This window comes from Oryctolagus cuniculus, chromosome X, assembly GCF_051225735.1.
Source record: "Oryctolagus cuniculus isolate XC-2025 breed Fujian yellow rabbit chromosome X, ASM5122573v1, whole genome shotgun sequence".
Lineage (NCBI taxonomy): Eukaryota > Metazoa > Chordata > Mammalia > Lagomorpha > Leporidae > Oryctolagus > Oryctolagus cuniculus.
Genome location: NC_142888.1, coordinates 75316803 through 75342386, shown reverse-complemented (window position 1 = coordinate 75342386; position 25584 = coordinate 75316803). Strand labels below are relative to the sequence as shown.

General features: G+C 37.1%; 1 pseudogene; it reads left to right on the top strand.

The window, feature by feature from the left end:
* The first annotated feature begins 871 nt into the window (after positions 1 to 871).
* LOC103351938 (microtubule-associated protein tau pseudogene) overlaps positions 872 to 25584 on the top strand; it is a 31129-nt pseudogene continuing 6416 nt past the window's right edge.

The window sequence follows — 25584 nt, the reverse complement described above, 5'->3', positions numbered from 1 at the left end:
CTTAGATGTTCCTGGTGCATGTTGTCTCTCTCCTCCTTTATAATCCTCCTCCGCCAATCCTAACTCTGCTACCCACACGCCGAGTACGCTGCTCTCCTCCAATCAGGAGCAGGTCCCACAGTTTATTGGTTGAACTGAAGGCAGCTGTGTAGAAGCTGTTTCCCTTCTCAGCGCCATATTGTGGGAAAGCAGATGCATAGAATAAGTCTTAATTCCAGTAACTTAGTCTAGTCCAAGTTGCTCCCAGTTGCTCCCCACAAATCCCATCAAGGTGGCATACTGTTTTACATTGTATCCACTTGTTCCATCTCACCTAGGACACGAACCATCTCTGTATGTAATATATCCACACTGTATACACTACCTACCCATTAGTAACTTAATCATTTTCTTGGTTACCACATTAACTTTAGTGATATTGTAGTGCTTTGTGTTTTTAAAAAAACTTATTAGCGGAACTCTAAGTCATGCTACCTATGTCATTCACCTCACTTTATGTCATTGCATAGCCAATCTATCATTTCATATCATTACAAGAAAAAGAAGAGTATAATATAATATTTTAAAACAAAGGAATAGACACCATATTCACATAATGTTTATGATAAGATCATTACAATTGTTCTATTTTATTACTAGTTATGTTGTTAATCTTTTAACATACCTCATTTTTGAATTAAAATTTATCAGAGGTAGTTATATAAGGGAAAACATAGCCTACATAGAGCTTGCTACCATTATGGTTTTGGGCAGCCACTGAGGATCTTCAAGCAGATCCCACATGAATAATGAGGGACTACTGTATATAATTTTCCAAAATTGTTGGTCACAGAACTCTTTTAACATAGTACAATTATCAGCATTTCCCGAAATGATAGTACATGGACTACAGTTTGAAAAATTCTGCTATGACACTCTGGCCTCAGAATCAGCCCTTAATGCATTTGGATCTGACCGAGAGCCCATGAGAGTATTTCAGGCATAAAAAACCAAGACACTCTGGAAAAAAAAAAACTAAATGAAAGATCTCTGCAAATGAGATCCCAGTAGAAAGAACGGGTCATCAAAGAAGGAGGTACCTTTCTCTGAGGGGAGGAGAGAACTTCCACTTTGACTATGACCTTGTCTAAATAAGATCAGAGTTGGTGAACTCAAAAGGCTTCCATAGCCTTGGCAGCTCATGACAAGAGCCTAGGGAGATTACTGACTCCATAAACAAGAGCGTCAATTTGTTAAGTTAACAACGGGAGTCACTGTGCACTTACTCCTCATGTAGGATCTCTGTCCTTAATGTGTTGTCTAATGTGAAGTAATGGTATAACTAGTACTCAAACAGTATTTTTCACTTTATGTTCTGTGTGGGTGCAAACTGTTTAAATCTTTACTTAATATAGACTAAATTGATCTTCTGTATGTAAAGATAATTGAAAATGAATCTTGATGTGAATGGAATAGGAGAGGGAGTGGGAGATGGGAGGGTTGCGGGTGGGAGGGAAGTTAAGAGGGGGGGGTAAAAGCCATTGTAATCCATAAACTGTACTTTGGAAATTTATATTTATTAAATAAAAGTTAAAAACGGGAGAAAAAAAGAAAAAAATTCTGCTATGAACCAACATAGTATCAACATACCTGTTAACAGAACTCTAATAAAAAATGACAATAAATGCTATTTATTCTATGTTCCTGTTATATGTAGATAGGTGGCTTTGTTTTTGATGAGATTTATTGTTGGAAGCTATATCTGCCATTGATAAATGGGGTTTCTAATTGAATCTCTTATCTTTGGTGTTAAACATGATTTAGCACATGATATCAATTGGCATTTCCAGTGAAGGGAAAAAATGAAGATGCATTGCAAAACATATAACAAGAAATTAACTTCATATGAACATGATTCATTCTATTTCATTCTATTTTGCAAATGCTGGGCATTTCCCTGATGATCCAAATCTTTGGAAATTAGGGTTTTATAATAATTTAATCACAGAGTATAGAACACAACACTTAAGAGAAAGCAAATGAATACATCATTTAGTATTTTAGGCCAGGTTTAGCTAAAGAATAATTTCAAATATTTTAATTGATATCTGCAATGTATTTTTGTTCGATTAGAGATTTAAATGAGAGCTGAGGGGAATGGTGACCTTTAAATATCCTATTCATTTTAAGACTGCAGTGGATGATTTTAAACCAATTAATTATAAGCATTATAAGTAAATGAGTTATTAGCATTCATGAATTCTATAACAGCCAATTTGTTCCTGTTCCCAAACCCTTGAAGTGCCTATTTTATAATTTCACAGAGATGTAACCATAGGAACTAAGTGGTTGCCAACATAAACCTTCATAATTAATGAGGGTAAGTTTTCACCTTTTTGTATCATATTGGATTGTATACAGAATCCAAGTAATATAACTCAAGGACTGTAGTTTTTTTCAAAGTTAAAAAGCTGTCTTTCAACTCTCCTCCTTCTTAGGTCATTTATTTAAGAAGCATATACTGTGTACTGCATGTGCAGGTACTGTGCCAGACGGCATGATGGGTAAAACAGAAATCAAACATTCTCATTATTACCTATGGGCTTAAAATATAGGAGAGGTGCAACATTTAAGCAGTTTAGTGTACTGTCATACAGAATGTATTAAACGTCATAAGAGTTATTTTCTTATAGGAATCATTTTTGTACCATGAGTATTATGTTGTAATTTATTATGCTAGCATCTTTTAACTCAGAAAAGACCATGAGAATGTAAATAAAATACCTTTGATCTATAGTTCTGGAAATATATGCAAATCTATAAAATAAATAAAATTTTTGATAAAGAAAAGAATATAAATTATCCCTTTCATTTGCAAATAACCTAAAAGAAGAATTGCATCCCTCTCTTCCTCTCTACCTTTCTTCCTTTCTTACTATTAATCCTAATTACATTTCTCCCTTGGGATATTTATGTTTTTATAATTAGACCTATACCTATATCTATAAATCAACATCTAGCTATATACCTACTTACTGATTGGTATTTCTATATAAATGCATATGTATACACGTAAATATATGTATAATTTCCTAAATTTATACATATACATATTTCAAGGGAGAAGCATGATGCATTTATATATATTTATATATTTATAAATATATAGCATTTTTATTTACATATTTATGTAAATATTTGCATAAATAAATTTATTTAGTATACTAAGATATAAATTTATATCTTCTAAAGGAAAACATCCTATAAACGTGATAAATTTATATATTTAGTAATAACATTTTAATGTGTCTATATAGTTAGTAAATTTATATTTTAAGGAAAGAGAAAAAGTGGTAAAAGAAAGGGAATAAGTCTAGCATCTTTCCAGAGCAAGGAACGAAATGATATCCAACAGAAAAACCAGAGAATTTTTTCTTAACGACCACTATTATCCTCGAAGGATGTGCCTCTGCAATCTCCATGATTTAACTGAGTTAATCAAGTAACAAGCTGTTAATGTTGTGGTTTTAGTTGTATTAGTAATACTTGTCCATATAAAGAATTAGTGATCCTAAACACTAACTCAAATTTCTAGATCTTATAACTGACCTGGAGAGCATTTAGAGCAGAGAGTCAATACTTTGGTATAACAGACTTTAGTAATTCTTTAGTTTGGGCAGAACAGAGTAAATTCCTGTCATGGGCAGAAGTCTATTATAGTTCCTATAACTGAATTTTATATTTTCAATCTTGTTTTTCTCTGACTTTCATTCTAACATATGATATATACTCCTTGGAAAAGACAAAATGAAACCAAATGAAATACAAAGGGCACAAAAAGGAATAAAGCACAAGATTGTATATTATTTGAAACTATACACTTAAGGAAAATGCTAATTTTCTGACAAAAAGGCTAATACTATAAAACTATGGTGCTCAAATTTACTCATAGTCAACAAAAATTTAGAATTCCTAGAAATACAAAGCAAAAATACTATATCTTCATCAAATCAACTAGGGAAAAAAATTTACCCAACTCACATCAACCAACTCTTTTTTTCTCAAGTTCCAATGGTTGGATGTATGTAGCTTTTTTCCTACCACTTTGTAGATCCTATTGACTTATTTCTAAATACAAACAGAAGGGAGAATAGAGAAGGGAAAAAGGGAGTATAAAAGAGGCAAGGAATTAGCAGAATATGCAATCATTAAATAAAAAGAAAAAGACAATTCCTGTCACACACAAGCATTAAGTTGCTGAGAGCTAGAGGTAAAAAAGTGGTCCTGGAGATTTAAAGAAATTTACAATAAAGGGAAGAAAAAGTTCTATATATTATCAGCACATTATTAAATGTATTTTATCAAGTTCTGCATCGGAAATATTTTCAAACTTTGATTTTTTTTTTTTTGCTATTGAAATTGCACCTAAAAATACAACCTTTACCCTCTCATATATTAGGTTTTTCATTTGCCAAATGCCTTTAGTCTTCTCTGCAGAGACTTGTGTCAGTAATCAAGGGAAGGTGATGCCCAACTATTCTTTAATGGTCACCTCTCACAATGCTGTATTCCTTTCTGTCATCAACTTTGATATATATTCAAACAGTTACCTAATAATGTCTTGCTTGTTGATTTAATCAAAACATCAGTTTGGGGGAGATTTCTTCAAAGGGGTTTGACCTACTCATTAACTGAGACATAAACTTCTCTCTGACAAAGTCAGCAGCATTTTGTGCTCTAAGGGGTCTGTGCAGCAGTGAAATTAGTATCTAGCAAAAGCTAGAACATTTTAGTGTTCATTTATAGGTAATATTTAGAGAGAAGATAAATACAATATGCGCAGAAGGCTTTCCTGGCACTCTTTAAAGTGAGCTAGAAAACATTCTCCAATACTTGAGAATTCACCCAAGTTTATCATTTTGTCATTCAAATGACTCTGAAATGACAGAATTCACTGCTTAACAAGAGGCTATAGTGTGACATTGACCTCAGAATGACTAATGCTTACAGAAAACCACAATTTCAGGCATTATTTGACTTCTTCTCTCTTTGTCTTGAGCTTGTAATGATTTATTTTCCAGTAGGGATAAATACAAACACCAAATAGGAGTTGATATTAGGTTTTAAGGGTGGATCCTTGTATTAGTGGAAGTTGTAGTCACACCTGAACAATTTTTATTCTTAACTCAAAACACCTTCCCTAAATAACCTAAAAGGACACTAAGACAATATTCACAATGAAGAGTCTCTGCCTGGAAGAAGGAAAATCAAATGAATCTGAGCCTTAGTTAAATATCTTATGAATGATTAAAACAGACTGATTTTTTAGTAGCTTAAAACTGTATTGCAATGTCTTTATTTAAAAAAATTTCTAACTTTAGAACATTTTAGATTTGCAGAATTTTGGGGGTAGTACAGTGTTCCTGCATATCTTAAACTTAGCTCCTCTATTTTTACTTTTACATTTAGTATAGTATATATGCCACAATTCATAAACTAACACTGGTATACATTACTACTGCAATAATTAAAATTCATATTTTATTCAAATTTCTTCACTTTTTTATTAGTTTTATTTTTCTGTTCCAGGATCCAATCAAGATACCACATTAGAGAGCAGGTATCTGGCCTATGAGTTAACATGCTTGTTAAGATACCCATATCCCACCTTGGAGTACGTGGGCTCCACTCTTGACTCCAATGTCATGCTAACGCAGACCCTGGGTGACAGCAGGGATAGTATCAGTAATTGGGTCCCTATCATCCTTGGAGGAAACCTGGATTGACTTCTCAGCTCCAGGCTTTAGCTTGGCCCAATCGTGACCATCATGGGCATTTGGAGAGTGAGTCAGTGTTTGGGCTCTCTGTCTCTCCCTCTCCCTCTCTCTCCCTCTTGCTCTCTCAGTCTCTCTAAACAATATATTTTTTTGAAAAATTAAAGATGCCATGTTATATTTAGTTATGATGTCTTTACTGTGATAGTTTCTCAGGATTTCCATTCTTTGTTTTTGAAGACCTTGACACTTGCAGAGTACTGGTCAGATATTTTCTAGACTACCCTTCATCTTGGATTGGTCTAAGTTTTTTTCTAATTAGGCTAAGGTTATAGGGTTTTGGTAGGAAGAACATAGAGGTAGAGTGTCATACTCAGTACATTATATCATGGGTGCATGGTATAGACATGGTTTATCATTGATGATGATAACTTTCATCACAGTAATGAGATAGTGTTTGTCAGATTTCTTCATAGTAATGTTACTACCCCATGTCCCACCCACTTACATACCCTATTCTTAGGAACGAAGGCATTACACAGCCTCTACAATGTGCTACCTCTTTAAGGGCAGAGTACATACATAATTTGGAATTATTCTGCAAGGAATTCTTGTCTATTATTCCCAACGTGCTTCTTTTTTTAACTTTTATTTAATAAATATAAATTTGCAAAGTACAACTTTTGCATTATTGTGGCTTTTTCCCCCATAACCTCCCTCCCACCTGCAACTATCCCTTCTCCTGCCATCCCATTCACATCAAGATTCATTTTCAATTCTCTTTATATACAGATGGTCAATTTAGTATATACTCAGTAAAGATTTCAACAGTTTACACCCACATAGAAACACAAAGTATAAAATACTGTTAAAATACTAGTTATACCGTTAATTCACATAGGAAAACACATTAAGGACAAAGATCCTACATGGGAAGTAAATGCATAGTGACTCCTCTTGTTGACTTAACAAGTCACACTCTTGTTTATGGCATCAGTAATCACCCTAGGCTCTTGTCATGAGCTTCCAAGGCTATGGAAGCCTCTTGAGTTTGCCAACTCCGATCTTATTTAGACAAGGTCATAGTCAAAGTGGAAGTTCTCTCCTCCCTTCAGAGAAAGGTACCTCCTTCTTTGATGGCCCATTCTTTCTGCTGGGATCTCACTCACAGAGATCTTTCATTTAGGTCATTTTTTGCCAGAGTGTCTTGGCTTTCCGTGCCTGAAATACTCTCATGGGCTTTTTAGCCAGATCCAAATGCCTTAAGGGCTGATTCTGAGGCCAGAGTGCTGTTGAGGACATCTGCCATTCATTCTGCTGTGTATCCCGCTTCCTATGTTGGCTTGCTCTGTTTTTAATTCTATCAGTTAGTATTAGCAGACACTAGTCTTGTTTACGTGATTGATCCCTTTGACAGTTACTCCTATCATTCTGATCAATTATGAACTGAAATTGATCACTTTGACTAGTGTGATGGCATTGGTACATGCCACCTTGATGGGATTGAATTGGAATCCCCTAGCAGGTTTCTAACTCTACCATTAGGGGTAAGTCCGATTGAGCATGTGCCGAACTGTAGATCTCCTCCCTCTCTTATTCCCACTCTTATATTTAACAGGGATCACTTTACAGTTAAATGTAAACACCTAAGAATAATTGTATGTTAATTAAAGAGTTCAACCAATAGTATTAAGTAGAGCAAAAAAATACTAAAGTCAGGACAGAGGTTGCTCAAGTCATTCTTTCTCATAGTGTCCATTTTCCAATTTGCTTCTTAAGTCAATCATTTATTTACATCAACATGGATTCATGAGAATTTTTATAATTGTGTTATAATCAAACACTATTTTATGTTGTTACTCAAATTGTTCTAGCTTTGATCATTGGGAACTCTGACAGCTGGCTTCTCTACACCTTTGACATACCTGCCATCACTGTGTTTTTGTTTTGCTTTGTCCGAAAATTGCCTTTCAGGAAGTAGAAGTTGCTCCAGAACTAGTAGGTATATATCCCTTTCCCTAGTTTCCCTAGTCCTAGACCTGTCATTTCTAGTATGATAGTATTATGTTCAGTTATGTAAGAGACTGCCAAACTACCTTCCAAAGTGACTATCACATTTTGCATTCTCACCAGCAGTGCATGAGAGTCTCTGTTGTTTTGAATACTTGCCAGCAATTGGTATTATCAGATCTTGTTTTCTTTTGTTTTTGCCATTTTAACAGATGTACACAAACTCTCTTTGACTTTATTTTACTTGGCAGATGGTTTTGTATTGCTTTTTTTTTTCTATACTACTGATCTGAACACATTTATGAGAAGAAAAATTCCCAAATATTATTTGGCAATTATTCTATAAAGAGCACAGTAAGAATGATTTCACACAAAGTAGGCCTTATTAAAATCTGTTCAGATCACCGCATCTCTCTTTGATGTTTCCTTCAGAGGGACATGGATGGTTCAGGTGAGTAAAGAGAATCTTGATAGGCTGTAAGTTTTTTTTTCCCTGAAATTATTAAGTTTCACTGTATAAAACTGGAAACCATCATACTTAGTGAAACAAGCCAGTTCCAAAAAGACAGGTTAGTGATAACTCATAGAGTACCTAAAATATAATGTATTAGAGTGAAATTGACATTTTCAGATTTGATGATTGTTTATAGCTCTTGTATCTACTGTTGAGGAACAATGTTGTTTTCTTCATACTATTTGTTGAATGTTGAAAGTAGGGTTAATCTTATGAGTATAAATAAACGGAAAATAGACCTTTGTATGAATTAAGAGTTGGAATAAGAGAGGGAAGAGGAAGAAGGGTGGGAATGTTGGCAGGAGGTTGGGTAGGGTGGAAAGCATCACTATGTTCCTAAATCTGCATATATGAAATATCTAAAATTTATATACCTTAAATAATTTTTTTAAATTAGCTCGTTATCTCAGATGTGAATGAAAGTCAATGAATTATAATATCCATGATATCATAACTCAAATGGCCTATCTTGTTTATAATAAATTCTAAATAAAAAAAACACTTAGCAAACAAAGAGTTAATAAGCCACTTCTGAATATGCTTTTAGTTCCTATCCTTTACCTCTTAGTCAGATGCTGAGTCCTCACAGCGGCTGGGAATCTAAGAAAGCCCAAGTGTAAAAGGTGTGGAATGAGAAGAGATGAAAGACCCCCCCCCCCTCTCTCTGCCTCTCCTTCTCTTTCTTTGTAACTCTGAATTCCAAATAAATAAATCTTAAAAAATGGCACATTTTATTGGGGGTATTGTATTGGTCCCATCTTTCTACTGAATGTACCAAAGAGAGTAAAATAAGGGAAATTAAAGTGAAACATTTTAACTCATCTTAGAAGAGGGAAGTTAGTAGGTATAGGACAGAATAATATACTTCATATTCCCCTCTCTACCTTCACCAAGCAATGGTGACTTCCTATACCTGGTTTTTGTGTTTCCATGATTTCTCTCTCCAAACTGTTTTTATCCTATAAGTAGTTCTGATGAAGTTACATAATTTTCCTGCTCAAATACTGTTACAGTGATTTCATGAGCAAAGTCAACCTTTATATATTACCTGAAAAACTCACTACAATATAGCCTTTTCTCCTTTATCTCTTTCTCATTAACAAGCACAAACCCAAAAGGAATCAGAATGGAAAAAATCACTTGAAATACATATGATACCTAACACATCCAAACCTTCATGTACCATGTTATTCTCATTTCATGAGCTTTGCATTTCTTCTGTAATCTTCAAATATTTGTTTCCACATATTTTTCCCAATCTAGTTTACATGCTATTTATTTTATGAGGTGTTCTTTGACCATCACAACTAGAAACAACCTATATCGTCAATTTCTCACTCTTATGCTGTTTATTTATTTTATTTTTTTATTTATTTGACAGAGTTAGACAGTGAGAGAGAGAGAGAGAGAGAGAGAGAGAGGTCTTCCTTCCATTGGTTCACTCCCCAGATGGCCACAATGGCCAGAGCTGCACCGATCTGAAACCAGGAACCAGGTGCTTCCTCCTGGTCCCACGCTGGTGCAGGGGCCCAAGCACCCGGGCCATCCTTCACTGCCTTCCTGGACCACAGCAGAGAACTGGACTGGAAGAGGAGCAACCGGAACTAGAACCGGCTCCCATATGGGATGCCGGGGCCTCAGGTGGAGGATTAACCTACTGTGCCACGGCGCCGGCCTCTCATGCTGTTAATTTTTTTTCTCTAAGAACTTTACTTCCTATTCTATATTAGAGTTTGATAAATATAACGCTGATTCTTAAACATTTCCTGAGCTTAATAAGTTAGCTTTTATCTTTCTTATCTCCCTTGTCGCCAGTTTCATGTACCTACCTGCTCATTCTGGAGTCAGGAAACAGGAAAATTGGACTGATAATTGACTACTGCATAATAATTTAGGTCCCCTAAACTCTCTTCTTGGGCCTGTCTCAATCACCAAATAATTTAAGGTTTACTGATTTTCATCCTAAATTGGGAAACAGCATTAACATTTTTCCTATTCCCCGCATCTTAGTGAGTAAGGCTGATTGTTTCTGTATCTTATATCCCCAAATAAAGTTTCCAGAATAACCTTAAGTAGCACCATGTACAATGAAAAAGAAATATTGTCTGAACAAAGAAACACTTCTTTCTTCCTGTGTATCACCCACTAAAAAGTGTTCTCAAACTTCCCAATCAATTCAATAGAAATCAAGGCCTTAAATTAAAATCATTTTGCTTCAAAGATAAAATTTCATAAACTAACCAGTAAAAAAGGAGGATGCCATTTTTCCTTGATTTAGTAAACTTAATATGCCTCTCTATGAGCACTGGGCTGACTTTGAGGCTAGAAATCCAAAGTTTCACCCCTATGGACTGCTGTATCAGAATTATTGAGGGGACTTTTCTCAAAGGAGAGGCATGACAATATATCTGTGCATGAGATTTTATTGCTGACTTATTTACAGTTACCCCTCTGGCTTCCCTTGAATAAAATATTTTGATGATTATATATGGAACACTAAATGAATTTTGCCCAAATGAAATGACTTGGAATTATTTTGCTCCTGAAATCTGGGCTGAACCTCATATTTGAACTCTCCTTGCCTATACAACCTATCTTTCTGAATCTCATGCTACCTTCAAAGACTTTTAACCCCCTTTCCGAACAATATTCTGGTCCAGTAATCTAGGATAGAATCCAGGAGAATGTATTTTAACAACCTTTCAAAGTGCTTCTGACACATAACCAAGTTTAGTAATGATTGATCTAATAGAACATTCTCATTTGACAGATAAGGAAATTAGCAACTGAAGATAGTGTTCAAAGCTAAACTCCTTGCTGTAAGTACAATGCTCTTTTCACCTTATAGAGATTCCATTATCATTATAAAAGTACTGTGCTGTTATTCAAAATAATTAATAACCAGTAAGGAACAGTAATCAGTCAGCAGGGATACCTAACCAACTGGAACAGATTTCTAACCAATCCAAATAAATGACAGCCATGAAAATCTGGCATGGTTGTATCTGTGCTTAACTGGCTGAACATTAGCTTTAAATATTTTTCAATACAACTAAATTTGAGCTAATCAATTCAGATGGTAAAGAAATAGATATCAGCTCTAAATAAAGATCTTTCTAGCAATAAGATACATTCAATACCTAGATGTACTATCTTGGTAAGTAATGAAATTTTCATCACTAAAATTATTCAGACTGTATGAGTACTTGACAGGTGTCAGGAATGCTACAGAAAGGATATTTATACTGACTCAGATATTGGGATAGAAAGCTTCTAGTGTCTCTTTAAATCAGAAGTTTCTGCAAAATAATATGCAGCTTCTAGTTAAGATAATAAATTTCATATGTTCAAATCTCACAATTATTATAAAATATTGTTCTGGCAGTCTTAGCCAGAGCCACTAGGCAAGAAAAAAAATCAAAGGGATACAAATTGGAAATGAGTAAGTCAAACTGTCCCCTGTTTGTAGATGATATGATCCTATATATAGGGGAACCAAAAGACTCCACTAAGAGACTACGGGAACTCATAAGATACTTTGGCAAAGCTGCAGGATATAAAATCAATATGCAAAAATCAATCACATTCATATACACTAAAAATGCTGTGGTTGAGAAAGAACCGGTAAAATCAGTATCATTCATAATAGCTACAAAAATTAATTATGTTTATAACAGATCAATTCTCAGTAGCTAAACTACGGAATCAGCCATGACGTCCATCAGCTGATGACTGGATAAAGAAAATGTGGTAATCAGATATGATAGAATATTATTCAGTCATTAAAAAAGAACAAAATCCTATCTTGCAACAAGTGGATGCAACTGGAAACCCTTATGCTTAGTGAAATAAGCCAGAGCCAAAAAGAAAAAAATATATTTTCTCTGATTAGTGGTAGCTAATATATGAAGTAAAAAAAAAACTTAATGGATATGAATTTAATTTACATATTGGGATTTGATTATCATTTATAACCGTTGTCTATATCCCTACTGAACAGTGGTCTCTCTACTTTTCTTTGTTGAATTCTTTATTTAATACAGCATTAAGGCTGTGATTATAAATTAAATATTTTATCAAAAATTAAAAAAAGAAAAATGATGAAAAGATGAGGGAAGCAAGGAGGGAAGTATCATATTCTTTTTTTTAACTTTTATTTAATAATATAAATTTCCAAAGTACAGCTTATGGATTACAATGGCTTCCCCCCCAAAATGTCCCTCCCACCCACAACCCTCCCCTTTCCCACTCCCTCTCCCCTTCCATTCACATCATGATTCATTTTCGATTCTCTTTATATACAGAAGATCAGTTTAGCATATATTAAGTAAAGATTTCAACAGTTTGCTCCCACACAGAAACATAAAGTGAAAAATACTGTTTGAGTACTAGTTATAGCATTAAATCTCAATGTACAGCACACTAAGGACAAAGATCCTACATGAGGAGTAAGTGCACAGTGACTCCTGTTGCTGACTTAACAAATTGACACTCTTGTTTATGGCATCAGTAATCACCCTAGGCTCTTGTCATGAGCTGCCAAGGCTATGGAAGCACCCTGAGTTCACCGACTCTGATCATATTTAGACGAGGCCATGGTCAAAGTGGAAGTTCTCTCCTCCCTTCAGAGAAAGGCACCTCCTTCTTTGATGACCTGTTCTTTCCACTGGGATCTCACTCACATAGATCTTTCATTTAGTATTTTTTTTTTCCCCCAGAGTGTCTTGGCTTTCCATGCCTGAAATACTCTCATGGGCATTTCAGCCGGATCTGCATGCCTTAAGGGCTGATTCTGAGGCCAGAGTGCTGTTTAGGACATCTGCCACTCTATGAGTCTGCTGTGTATCTCACTTCCCATGTTGGATCGTTCTCTCCCTTTTTGATTCTATCAGCTAGTATTTGCAGACACTATTCTTGTTTATGTGATCCCTTTGACTCTTAGTCCTATCATTACGATCAATTGTGAACAGAAATTGATCACTGGGACTAGTGAGATGGCATTGGTACATGCCACCTTGATGGGATTGAATTGGAATCCCCTGGTATGTTTCTAACTCTACCGTTTGAGGTAAGTCAGCTTGAGCATGTCCCGAATTGCACATCTCTTCCCTCTCTTATTCCCACTCTTATATTTAACAGTGATCACTTGATCAGCCGTCACCCTGACTGTTGATGAGCAACTTAATATGTTATCCCTCTTAGTATTTTTGTTTGTTTGTTCTACTTAATACTTTTGGTTGAATACTGTAATCAATACACAATTATTCTTAAGTGCTGAAACTTAACTGAAAAGTGATCACTGTTAAATATAAGAGTGGAAGTATCATAATCTAAGAAGTTTATCTATGAACTACATAAAATTTATTCTCTTTATATTAACAACAAATAAATAAATAATTGTTCTGCTAGGTGCTTCAAGCTCCTGTGACCACAGCTGTGGCATATGCCTTACTTCCTTTGACAATTTTTAATTCTTTGCTGAAATCATGACAATTGTGTTATCAAACAGGACTCAATCATGTCTTCCTGTTGAATTCAATTAAAAAAGCCAGTGATTACAGGATATATATCCATAGGAAATGAAATCATTCTGTTGCAGAGACATCTGCAATATCACGTGTTTTGCAGCATCTTCCTCAAATGGCCAAGAAATGGAATTAGCCTAAGTGTCTATCAAGTGATGAATGGAAAACAAAATGTTATAAATATACACAATTGAATAGTATTCAGCCATAAAAAGGCTGAATACCTGTCCTTTGTGACAACAGCAATAGAACTCGTACGTCATTATGTCAAGTGAAATAACCCAGGACAGAGTGACAAGTATTATAAATTCTCACTCATAAGCAGAATCTAAAAACATTGATCTCATAGCAGTTGATAGCAGAATGGTGGTTATGAGAGACTGGGGAAAGTATGGGAGGGAATGTTGAGGAAAAATTGATTAATAGGTAGTAAGTTATGGTTAAGAGAAAAAAGTTCTGGTGCTCTATTGCACAGTAGAGTGACCACAGAAAATGATAATTTACTACATTTCTTTAAAAAGCTAGGCAGAAAGATTTTGATTTTTTTACAAGAAAGAAATTTTTGAAGAAATACATATGTTTACCTTGATTTGAGTATTACATATAGTGTTTATATACATCAAAAACAAAATATGGTACATCATAAATTTATATATATATATATATAGTTTTCATGTATCTGTTAAAAATTTTAAAAGAAAAAGTAAAAAAGTAAATAAAACTAGTGAAAACCAATGGGATCAAAGAAGAATGACAAGAACCTATGACTAGTAGATAAACACTGAAACATGAGTAATTGTGGGGAGCAAACCGGACTAGACTGAGTTACTGGAATTAAGACTTATTCTATGCATCTGCTCTCCCACAATATGGCGCTGGGAGAGAAGTAAACAGCTTCCGCACAGCTGCCTCCAGTTCAACCAATAAACTGTAGGACTTGCTCCTGATTGGAGGAGAGCAGCGTACTCGGCGTGTGGGCAGCCGAGTTAGGATTGGCGGAGGAGGACTATAAAGGAGGAGAGAGACGGCATGCACCAGAAACATCTAAGGGTAACATCTAGCTGAAGGAACACCTGTGCAGCCCCCGAGAAGAGCCGGCCGGCGGTGTGCCGCTCCCCTGCGGAAGTGGGGAATGTGGCCAGGGGGAACTGCCCTTCCACGGAGGTGGAAGGGATAGTAGCCAACCCGGGAAGAACCAGCAGCAAACCCGGGGAGGGCCGAGCAGACAGAAAGAACAGCGCAGGGTCCTGTGTCGTTCCTCCACGAAGAGGGGGAGTGACATAATGGTGCCGTGACTCGGATAGGAAACCTAGCTCGGATAGGAAACCCAGGACGGATAGGAAACTTAGGAGGGAAAGAACGGGAAGAACTGGGAAAATATCGGAGAGAGAGACTAGCAAACAGCCTAGGGAAAATATCGGAGAGAGAGACTAGCAAATAGCCTAGGGAAAAGCCGGACGAAAAAGGTGCCGGAAGAAGCTATTGAAAGCCTAGGCATAGACTCGGATACAGACTACGGGGGGAAGCTGGGAGAAATCTCTAAGGTCGAAAGCGAAAGTGAAAGCTAGAACAAACAGACTCGGACGCGGACTGTGGGGAGAGGCCAGGAGAAATGAGGGAGGAATATTGTTGGAAGAAAACTTAGGGAAACATACCGGGTAGAGAAAAGTGTTAGGGAAATTGAAGCCGCGGGGGGCAGGCCGAGGCTGAAACGAAAGCCACTTTGGGATTCTCAAGTTAGCCCGGGAATAGGGGGCGAAAGGTTGAAACCAGAAGCTGAAACGTAAGCCAGATTGGGATCCGTCTGATTAGCCCGGGGAGCAAAGGACGGGAAGCCAGATCGTGGGGCGGAGACGTAAGCTGGGTTGAATTCGCCAGGCTAGCCCGGGGAACTTAGATTGAATGCTAGTGGCGGACACGTAAGCTACGCTGTGTGACTCGTGGAAGCCGCCGCGTGCAGAGAGAGCACGGGGCGTGAATAGATAGGGAACGGGGCTGGCGCGAGGCCGTGGTTCAGACGCGAAAGGGTTAAGTGCGAAACCGCGGAGTGTGCGCGTAAAGCCGAGCCGCGCAGAGCCGCGAAGCCTCGCAGATGAGAGAGGTGCGGGCTGAAGCGGCTCAGAGCCGGAAAGCTGCCGAGAAGCAGCCTCGGGGCGAGGCGCCGGGAAGCCGCGCGGAGCCGTGAAGCTGCCGGCAGGGCGAGGCGCCGGGAAGCTGCAGGGATAAGAGAAACAGAAGTTTAGAAGTAAAAGAGAAATAGGAATGCTGGAAGATGGAAGTAAAATGGGAGAAGTAGGAATGCCCGGAGATAGAGAAATAGAGAAATAGAAAGGCCTCCCCTCAACATGGCAGTGAGAGAGCTTGGATTCGGTCTGCCCGATTAAGTGAGGCGATGAGCACCTGCGGCGGCTAGCAGCTTATGCGCCGCAGGTCACCGAAGATAGGCACGAACCAACACTAATAAGTCTCCCCCACAATACGGCAATGAGAAGGCTTAGATTCGGTCTGCCTGATTAAGGCGGTAAGCGCCAGCAGGCGGCTCAACCAGAGTATGAGCCGCAGGTCACCGAACACAGGCACGCATCAGCGCCTAAAAACCTCCTCACAACATGGCGAAGAGAGGACCCGGATTCGGTTTGCCTGATTGATAGGACTTTTAAGAACCTGTGGCAACTCTAGCAAGTAGAGCAGAGTGTGTGCCGTGGGACACCGAAGACAGGCGCGCATCAACGCCAAAAATAAAAAGAAAGGGGGATCTGTGGGGAGCAAACCGGACTAGACTGAGTTACTGGAATTAAGACTTATTCTATGCATCTGCTCTCCCACAATATGGCGCTGGGAGAGAAGTAAACAGCTTCCGCACAGCTGCCTCCAGTTCAACCAATAAACTGTAGGACTTGCTCCTGATTGGAGGAGAGCAGCGTACTCGGCGTGTGGGCAGCCGAGTTAGGATTGGCGGAGGAGGACTATAAAGGAGGAGAGAGACGGCATGCACCAGAAACATCTAAGGGTAACATCTAGCTGAAGGAACACCTGTGCAGCCCCCGAGAAGAGCCGGCCGGCGGTGTGCCGCTCCCCTGCGGAAGTGGGGAATGTGGCCAGGGGGAACTGCCCTTCCACGGAGGTGGAAGGGATAGTAGCCAACCCGGGAAGAACCAGCAGCAAACCCGGGGAGGGCCGAGCAGACAGAAAGAACAGCGCAGGGTCCTGTGTCGTTCCTCCACGAAGAGGGGGAGCGACAAGTAATCAAAACTTACAATTTTATTTAGGCCCTTTAATTGCTTGTTTGTCCAAAGCTACTTTCTGTCTCTTTCTTCAGTCTCATCTACTTGTGTATAAATTTGCTCCTTAAATATTATTTCCAATTTTGATTCACTCACAAGTGGTAATAATGATGTAGCCAAAGAGAGATTTTTCTAGAATCATATTTTCCTTTAAAAAGTACACTGGTTTTCCAGTTAAATATATGGAAAAAAATTCAACACATTTTCATTTTCATATCAAATTACTCAAATATCTCTATTTTTAAATCACAAGCTAAAATTATAGGCCTTTAGACAACAAAAAATGATTTTCATATGCATGTAACAGACTTCTAAAGTTAATATCATGCAATGAACATTTGGTATAAAACATGGAATATAAAGAGGTATGGGCAAAGAAGCAAAGGACCAAGATTTTAGTCTTGGCTCTAACACTAATCTCAATGTGATCTGGGCAAACCATGTAACCTCTAAGTGGTTATTTCCTAATGCGAACATTTATATGTTAGACCAGCTGTTCTTTATCGTCCTATAATGCAGCTGTTCTTTATCGTCCTATAATGCAGTTTTCTAAAAGCAAAAAGAAAATTGTATGATAGATAAGAAATGGAAATTTAGTATTAGTTTCCTTTTTTTAACTTTTAAGTTATACAGCTATATATTTATAAAAATCAAATCTAAATAGAGCACTCAACTTTTTCCTTGGAAAAAAAATCCTATTAGAACTTTTAATAGTCATGTTAGTCTTTTGCAGGCACTGGTATTTTTATATCCTCTGTCAGAGTATTTTCTTGTAGTCATTTCAGATTAAATTCAACAGCCACTTAATTTCTAAATATGGAAGTTTCATTAAGCATAAAGTTGTCTTATATTAGCATAAGTTTATTAGAGCATTCAACAACCTTTGTAAAATCTGCTTAGTTTCAAAACTGAATGCTATACTTTAAGAGATAGAATTTTTCCTCCTAACTTTATTGGCTTAATAATAAGGAATTCAAGCTTTGGAGTCAGACAAACTGGGGTATATATCTGTGCCCCACAAAATTATTATTTTCATATACTCAAAAAACTTTACATATTTTAAAGATTTTATTTATTTATTTGAGAGGCAGAGTAACAGAAAGAGAGAGAGAGAGAGAGAGAGAGAGAGAGAGAGAGGTCTTCCATCCACTGGTTCACTTCCCAAATGGCCACGATGCCTAGAACTGAGCTGATCCGAAGTCAGGAGCCAGGAGCCTCTTCTGAGTCTCCCACTTTGGTGCAGGGGCCCAACCAGTTGGGCTATCTTCCACTGCTTTCCCAACCCATAATCAGAGATCTGGATCAGAAGAGGAGTAGCCAGGACATGAACCAGTGCCAATATGGGATGCTGCCGCCACAGGTGGAAGTCTAACCTACTATGCCACAGCTGTGGCTCCTTACTTTACATATTTAATAATGGTTTCTTCATCCATAAAACAATAATAATATTAGTATATACTTATTACATTTCAGAGGATCAAATACCATAATGTATGTAAAGTCACTTTTCCTTTTCTCTCCCTCTCTCTCCCTCTCTCTCTCTTCCTTTCTCCCTTCCTTCCATCTTTTCAGTTTTTCAGAACATTTTTAATTAACATTGCAGTCAAGGACTTAATGCTACATTAAATAAAGAGATCAATGTCTGAAAAGTAAAAAAGACCATAGTTCACTGGTAATATATGCCAGGGTAAAAACAATATTAAATGGAAAAATGACCATTTTACCCATATACAATAAATTTTAAAATAATTACAGATCATTAAAACTATAGTAGTGTAGCATTCTTACTATTGGTTTGACAAAGATACAAAACAAATTTGACAAAACTATATTTGCAGCAATACTTATACACACAGGCATTCTTTTCTTTTAAGTTTTATGTTCTTTTTTCCTTTTAGCTCCCATATTTAAGGGAGAACATGAGGTGTTTGTGTTTCTGTGTACGGCTTATTTCACTCAACATTATGTCCTACAGTTGCACACATTTTTAAGCAAATGGTAGAATTTCATTTTTTATATCTGAATAATATTCAACTCTGTGTGTGTGTGTGTGACATTTTCTTATCTATTCATCTGATGATGGACATCTTGGTTAATTCCATATTTTGGCTATTGTGAACAGTACTGCTATAAACATGATGGAGCAGAAATCTCTTTGATATACCACGTTCATGTCTTTTGGGTATATACATAGTACTGGGATTTCTGAATCATATGGCAAGTCTATTTCCAGTTTTTTGAAGAACTCCCATACTGTATTCCACAGTGAATGCATTAACTTACATTTCCACCAGCAGTGTATAAGCATCCCCCCCCCCGCTTTTTTTTTACAGGCTGAGTGGACAGTGAGAGAGAGACAGAGAGAAAGGTTTCCTTTGCCGTTGGTTCACCCTCCAATGGCCACTGCGGCCAGTGCGCTGCGGCCGGCGCACCACGCTGATCCGATGGCAGGAGCCAGGTACTTATCCTGGTCTCCCACGAGGTGCAGGGCCCAAGTACTTGGGCCATCCTCCACTGCACTCCCGGGCCATAGCAGAGAGCTGGCCTGGAAGAGGGGCAACCGGGACAGAATCCAGCACCCCGACCGGGACTAGAACCCGGTGTGCCGGTGCCGCAAGGTGGAGGATTAGCCTAGTGAGCCGCGGCGCCAGCAAGCATTCCCTTTTATTCACATCCTCACTAGCATTCATTACTGTCTTTTGGGTAATGGCCATTCTGACAGTGGTAAAGTAGTATCTCTGCGGTTTTGATTTACATTTTCCTGACAGCTAGTGATGCTGAACATTTCTTCATAAATTTGTTGGATATTTGTATCTGTTTGAGAACTGTCTGTTGAGGCCCTTGCCCATTTCTTAACTGGATTGCTTTTTTGTTGTTGTCGAGTTTTTTGAGTGCAGATATGTTCTGGATATTAACCGTTTGTAAGATAGGTAGCTTGCAAATATTTTTCCCATTCTGTTGGATGTCTCTTCACTCTGTTGATCACTTCCTTTGCTGTGCAGAAATTCGGAGTTTGATATAATCATATTTGTTTAGTTTTGCATTTGTTGCCTGTGTTTCAGGATCCATGAAGCCATCCCCTAGAAGAATATCTTGGAATGTTGTCCCTACACTTTCGTCCAGCAACTTCATAGTCTTCATAATTTTCATGTAGAGATGTTTCACTTTTTTGCTTAAATTTATTCCTAAATATTTGACTATTTTTGTGGCTAATGTGAATGAGATTTCTTTCTTAATTTCTCTTTCATAGTCTCAGGGCTTCTATTTAGGTCGCTTATCCATCTTGAGTTGATTTCTGCATGTGGTAAGAGGTTAGGGATCTAATTTTCTTCTTCTACATAAAAACATCCAGTTTTGCCAGCATCAATTGCTGAAATGATTAATGTATGGTCTGGCCACTTTTGTCAATGCAGTTGGATGCATGTACATCATGTACATAGATTGATTTCTGGGTTCTCTATTCAGTGAGTTTGCCATTAGTATTTTTAAAAAGCTACTGTTTTTTGAATATTTATTTTGTAAACTCAAATTCATTGAATTGGTTTATCAATTCTAACACCTCTTTGTTGGGGTGTTTAGGCTTTTCTCTGCACAACATTATGTAATTTGCAAACATGGATATGTTTAATATCTCTTTTCAAATTTTGATGGTCTTTATTTCCTTCTCCCCCGTAATTGCTCTTGCAGATACTTCTAGTACTATATTGAATGTGAGTGAAGGAAGTGGACATCTTGTTTTGTTCAAGATCTGAGAAGAAATGTTTTCAAATTTTTCCTCATTCAGTATGATATTGGTTGTTGGTTTGTCATATAGAACCCTTATAATTTTGAGGCATGTCCCTTCTATAGCTAATTTGTGGAGGGTTTTTATCATTAATGAGTGTTGAATCTTGTCAAATGCTTTCTGTGCATGATTTGTGATGACCATATGGTTTCGGTTCTTCATTCTGTTGATGTGACTTATGATATTTATTGATTTGCAAATGTTGAAATGTTGAACCACCCTTGTATCTCTGAAGTAAATCCCACTTGATTGTGATATATGATCATTCTCATGTGGTTTTGGAGTCAGTATGCTAGTATTTTGTTGAGATCTTTGTATCTATGTTCATCAAGGTCTGTAGTTTTTTTTTCATGTTTTGTCTTTGTTCAGTTTTGGGATCAGAGTGATGATGACCTCATAAAAAGTTTGGCAGAGTTCCGTCCTGCTCAATATTTTGGAATAGATTGAGAAATATTTGAGTTAGTTCCTCTTTAAATGTTTTGTAGAGTTCAGTTGTAAAGCCATGAAGCCCTGGAATTTTCCTTGATGGAATATTTTTAATTACTGCTTCAGTCTCACTACTTTTCATGGGTCTGTTTAGGCTGTCTATATCTTCTTGAGTTAATTGTGGTTGATTATATGTGTTCATGAGTTTATCTTTTTTTTAAAGGAAAGGTTTTTATTGTCTCCACCACAAAGAAATGATGTATGTTTGAGGAGATACATATGTTTACCCGGAATTGCACATTACACGATGTATACATGTATCAAAACATCACATGGAATCCCATACATATGTAGAGCACAAATGCATCAGTTAAACACAAATAAACAAAAAACATTCCAAATGAATTTTAAAAATCCACTCCATGCTTAGCCTTTACTTTGCCCCACAATATTTACCTATTTTATAAATCTGCTTTTAAGAATGATTTCTTTTTTTTAACTTTTATTTAATAATATAAATTTCCAAAGTACAGCTTATGGATTACAATGGCTTGCCCCCATAATGTCCCTCCCACCCGCAACCCTCCCCTTTCCCACTCCCTCTCCCCTTCCATTCACATCAAGATTCATTTTAAATTCTCTTTATATACAGAAGATCAGTTTAGCATATATTAAGTAAAGATTTCAACAGTTTGCTCCCACACAGAAACATAAAGTGAAAAATACTGTTTGAGTACTAGTTATAGCATTAAATCTCAATGTACAGCACATTAAGGACAGTGATCCTCCATGAGGAGTAAGTGCACAGTGACTCCTGTTGTTGACTTAACAAATTGACACTCTTGTTTATGGCATCAGTAATCACCCTAGGCTCTTGTCATGAGTTGCCAAGGCTATGGAAGCCTTTTGAGTTCACTGACTCTGATCATATGTAGACAAGATCATAGTCAAAGTGGAAGTTCTCTCCTCCCTTCAGAGAAAGGTACCTCCTTCTTTGATGACCTGTTCTTTCCATTGGGATCTCACTCACGGAGATCTTTCATTTAAGTCATTTTTTTTTTTTTTTTTGCCAGAGTGTCTTGGCTTTCCATACCTGAAATGCTCTCATGGGCTTTTTAACAGAATCCAAATGCCTTAAGGGCTGATTCTGAGGCCAGAGTGCTGTTTAGGACATCTGCCATTCTATGGGTCTGCTGTGTATCTCGCTTCCTATGTTGGATCGTTCTCTCCCTTTTTTATTCTATCAGTTAGTATTTGCAGACACCAGTCTTGTTTATGTGATCCCTTTGACTCTTAGTCCTATCATTATGATCAATTGTGAACAGAAATTGATCACTTGGACTAGTGAGATGGCATTTGTACATGCCACCTTGATGGGATTGAATTGGAATCCCCTGGTATGTTTCTAACTCTACCATTTGGGGCTAGTCAGCTTGAGCATGTCCCAAACTGTACATCTCTTTCCTCTCTTATTCTCACTCTTATATTTAACAGGGGTCACATTTCAATTTAATTTTAACACTTAAGAATAACTGTGTATTAATTACAGAATTAAACCAGTAGTATTAAGTATAACAGACAAAAAAATATTAAGAGGGATAATGTATTAAGTTGTTCATCAACAGTCAGGGTGAGGGCTGATCAAGTCACCATTTCTCATAGTGTCCATTTCACTTCAACAGGTTTCCTTTTGGTGTTCAGTCAGTTGTCACCGATCAGGGAGAACATATGGTATTTGTCCCTTTGGGATTGGCTTATTTCACTCAGCATGATGTGTTCCAGATTCCTCCATTTTGTTGCAAATGACTGGATTTCGTTGTTTCTTACTGCGGTATAGTATTCTAAAGAGTACATATCCCATAATTTCTTTATCCAGTCTACCGTTGATGGGCATTTAGGTTGGTTCCAGGTCTTAGCTATTGTGAATTGAGCTGCAATAAACATTAGGCTGCAGACCGCTTTTTTGTTTGCCAATTTAAATTCCTTTGGGTAAATCCCAAGGAGTGGGATGGCTGGGTCGAAGGGTAGGGTTATCTTCAGGTTTCTGAGGAATCTCCAGACTGACTTCCATAGTGGCTTGACCAGATTGCATTCCCACCAACAGTGGGTTAGTGTCCCTTTTTCCCCACATCCTCTCCAGCATCTGTTGTTGGTAGATTTCTGAATGTAAGCCATTCTCACCGGGGTGAGGTGGAACCTCTTTGTGGTTTTGATTTGCATTTCCCTGATTGCTAGTGATCTTGAACATTTTCTCATGTGCCTGTTGGCCATTTGGATTTCCTCTTTTGAAAAATGTCTACTGAGGTCCTTGGCCCATCTCTTAAGTGGGTTGTTTGTTTTGTTGTTGTGGAGTTTCTTGATCTCTTTGTAGATTCTGGTTATTAATCCTTTATCTGTAGGATAGTTTGCAAATATTTTTTCCCATTCTGTCGGTTGCCTCTTCACTTTCCTGAGTGTTTGTTTTGCAGTACAGAAACTTCTCAATTTGATGCAATCCCAAATGTTAATTTTGGCTTTGACTGCCTGTGCTTCTGGGGTCTTTTCTAGAAAGTCTTTGCCTGTGCCTGTATCTTGCAGGGTTTCTCCAATGTTCTCTAATAATTGATGGTGTCGGTTGTAGATTTAGCTCTTTATTCCACAATGAGTGGATTTTTGTGTAAAGTGCAAGGTAGGGGTCTTGCTTCGTGCTTCTGCACGTGGAAATCCAGTTTCCCATCACCATTTATTGAATAGACTGTCCTTTCTCCAGGAATTGGTTTTATATACTTTTCAAATATAAGTTGGCTGTAGATGTTTGGATTGATTTCTGGTGTTTCACACAGGCAATGCCATGGCTGAGAAAGAACTGCTAAGATCAATCCCATTCACAATAGCTACAAAAACAATCAAATACCTTGGAATAAACTTAAGCAAGGACGTTAAAGATCTCTACGATGAGAGTTACAAAATCTTAAAGAAAGAAATAGAAGAGGATACCAAAAGATGGAAAAATCTTCCATGCTCATGGATTGGAAGAATCAACATCATCAAAATGTCCATTCTCTCAAAAGCAATTTACAGATTCAATGTGATACCAATCAAGATACCAAAGACATTCTTCTCAGATCTAGAAAAAATGATGCTGAAATTCATATGGAGATGCAGGAAACCTGGAATAGCTAATGCAATTTTGTACAACAAATACAAAGCTGGAGGCATCACAATACCAGATTTCAGGACATACTACAGGGCAGTTGTAATCAAAACAGCATGGTACTGGTACAGAAACAGATGGATAGACCAATGGAAAAGAATGAATTCAAAGCAAGGTAACCAGAAGCCCACAAAAAGATGAACAAAATGTGAAGAAAGCAGAATTCACCTTCCAAGGCACAACTACCTTTGTGTTCCACTCACTTCTCTTTTGAGTGAGAACATTGGGCTCTCATTTACTACACACTTGAAAAGTCATGTTTATTCTTACACAAACTTGTTTTCACACTTCCACTAACTTATTTGGCTATATGTAAAACATTTAGGGGTATTTAGGGTTGGGTTAGAATACATCACAATTTTCCCCAATAAGATTAATGTAAGCAGTTATCTATTTCTTTGAGGTTTTCCAGTTTATTAGCATATAGTTTTTCATCGTAGTTTTTTAAGCTCTATTGTATTCCAGTGGTATTATTTGTAGTGTCTGCTTTCTGTTTTTTAATTTTATTCATTTGAATTTTTTTTTCTATTTTCTTGTTAGTCTGGCTAAAGTTTTTTTCTGTTTTGTTTATCTGGTTTACAAAAATGGCCTGTTGTTTTGTTGATCTTTCATATAGTTTTTCATTTTAATTTCATTTATTTCTGTTCTTATTGTTGTAATTTGTCTCCTCCTACTTATTTTTGGTTTGGTTTGTTCTTGTTTTTCTATATCCTTGAGACATATCATTGGATCATTTATTTGAGACATGTCTCTTTTTTAATGTAAGCACTTAATGCCGTAAACTGCACTCTTAATACTGCTTTTGATGTATCCCACAAATTTTGATATCTTATGTTTTCATTTTCATTCATTACAGGCAAGTTTTGGTTTCCTTTTTAATTTCTTCAATGACCCATTGATCATTCAATAGCGTGTAGTTTAATTTCCATGTATTTATAAGTGTTCTATTCTTCATATTGATTTCTAGTTTTATTCTTTTGTGGTCTGAAAAGATTTATGGTATCATTTCAGTATTTTTATATTTATGGAGACTTGTTTTATGGCACAATATATGGTCAATCCTAGAAAATGTGATATGTGTTGAAGAAAAAAATG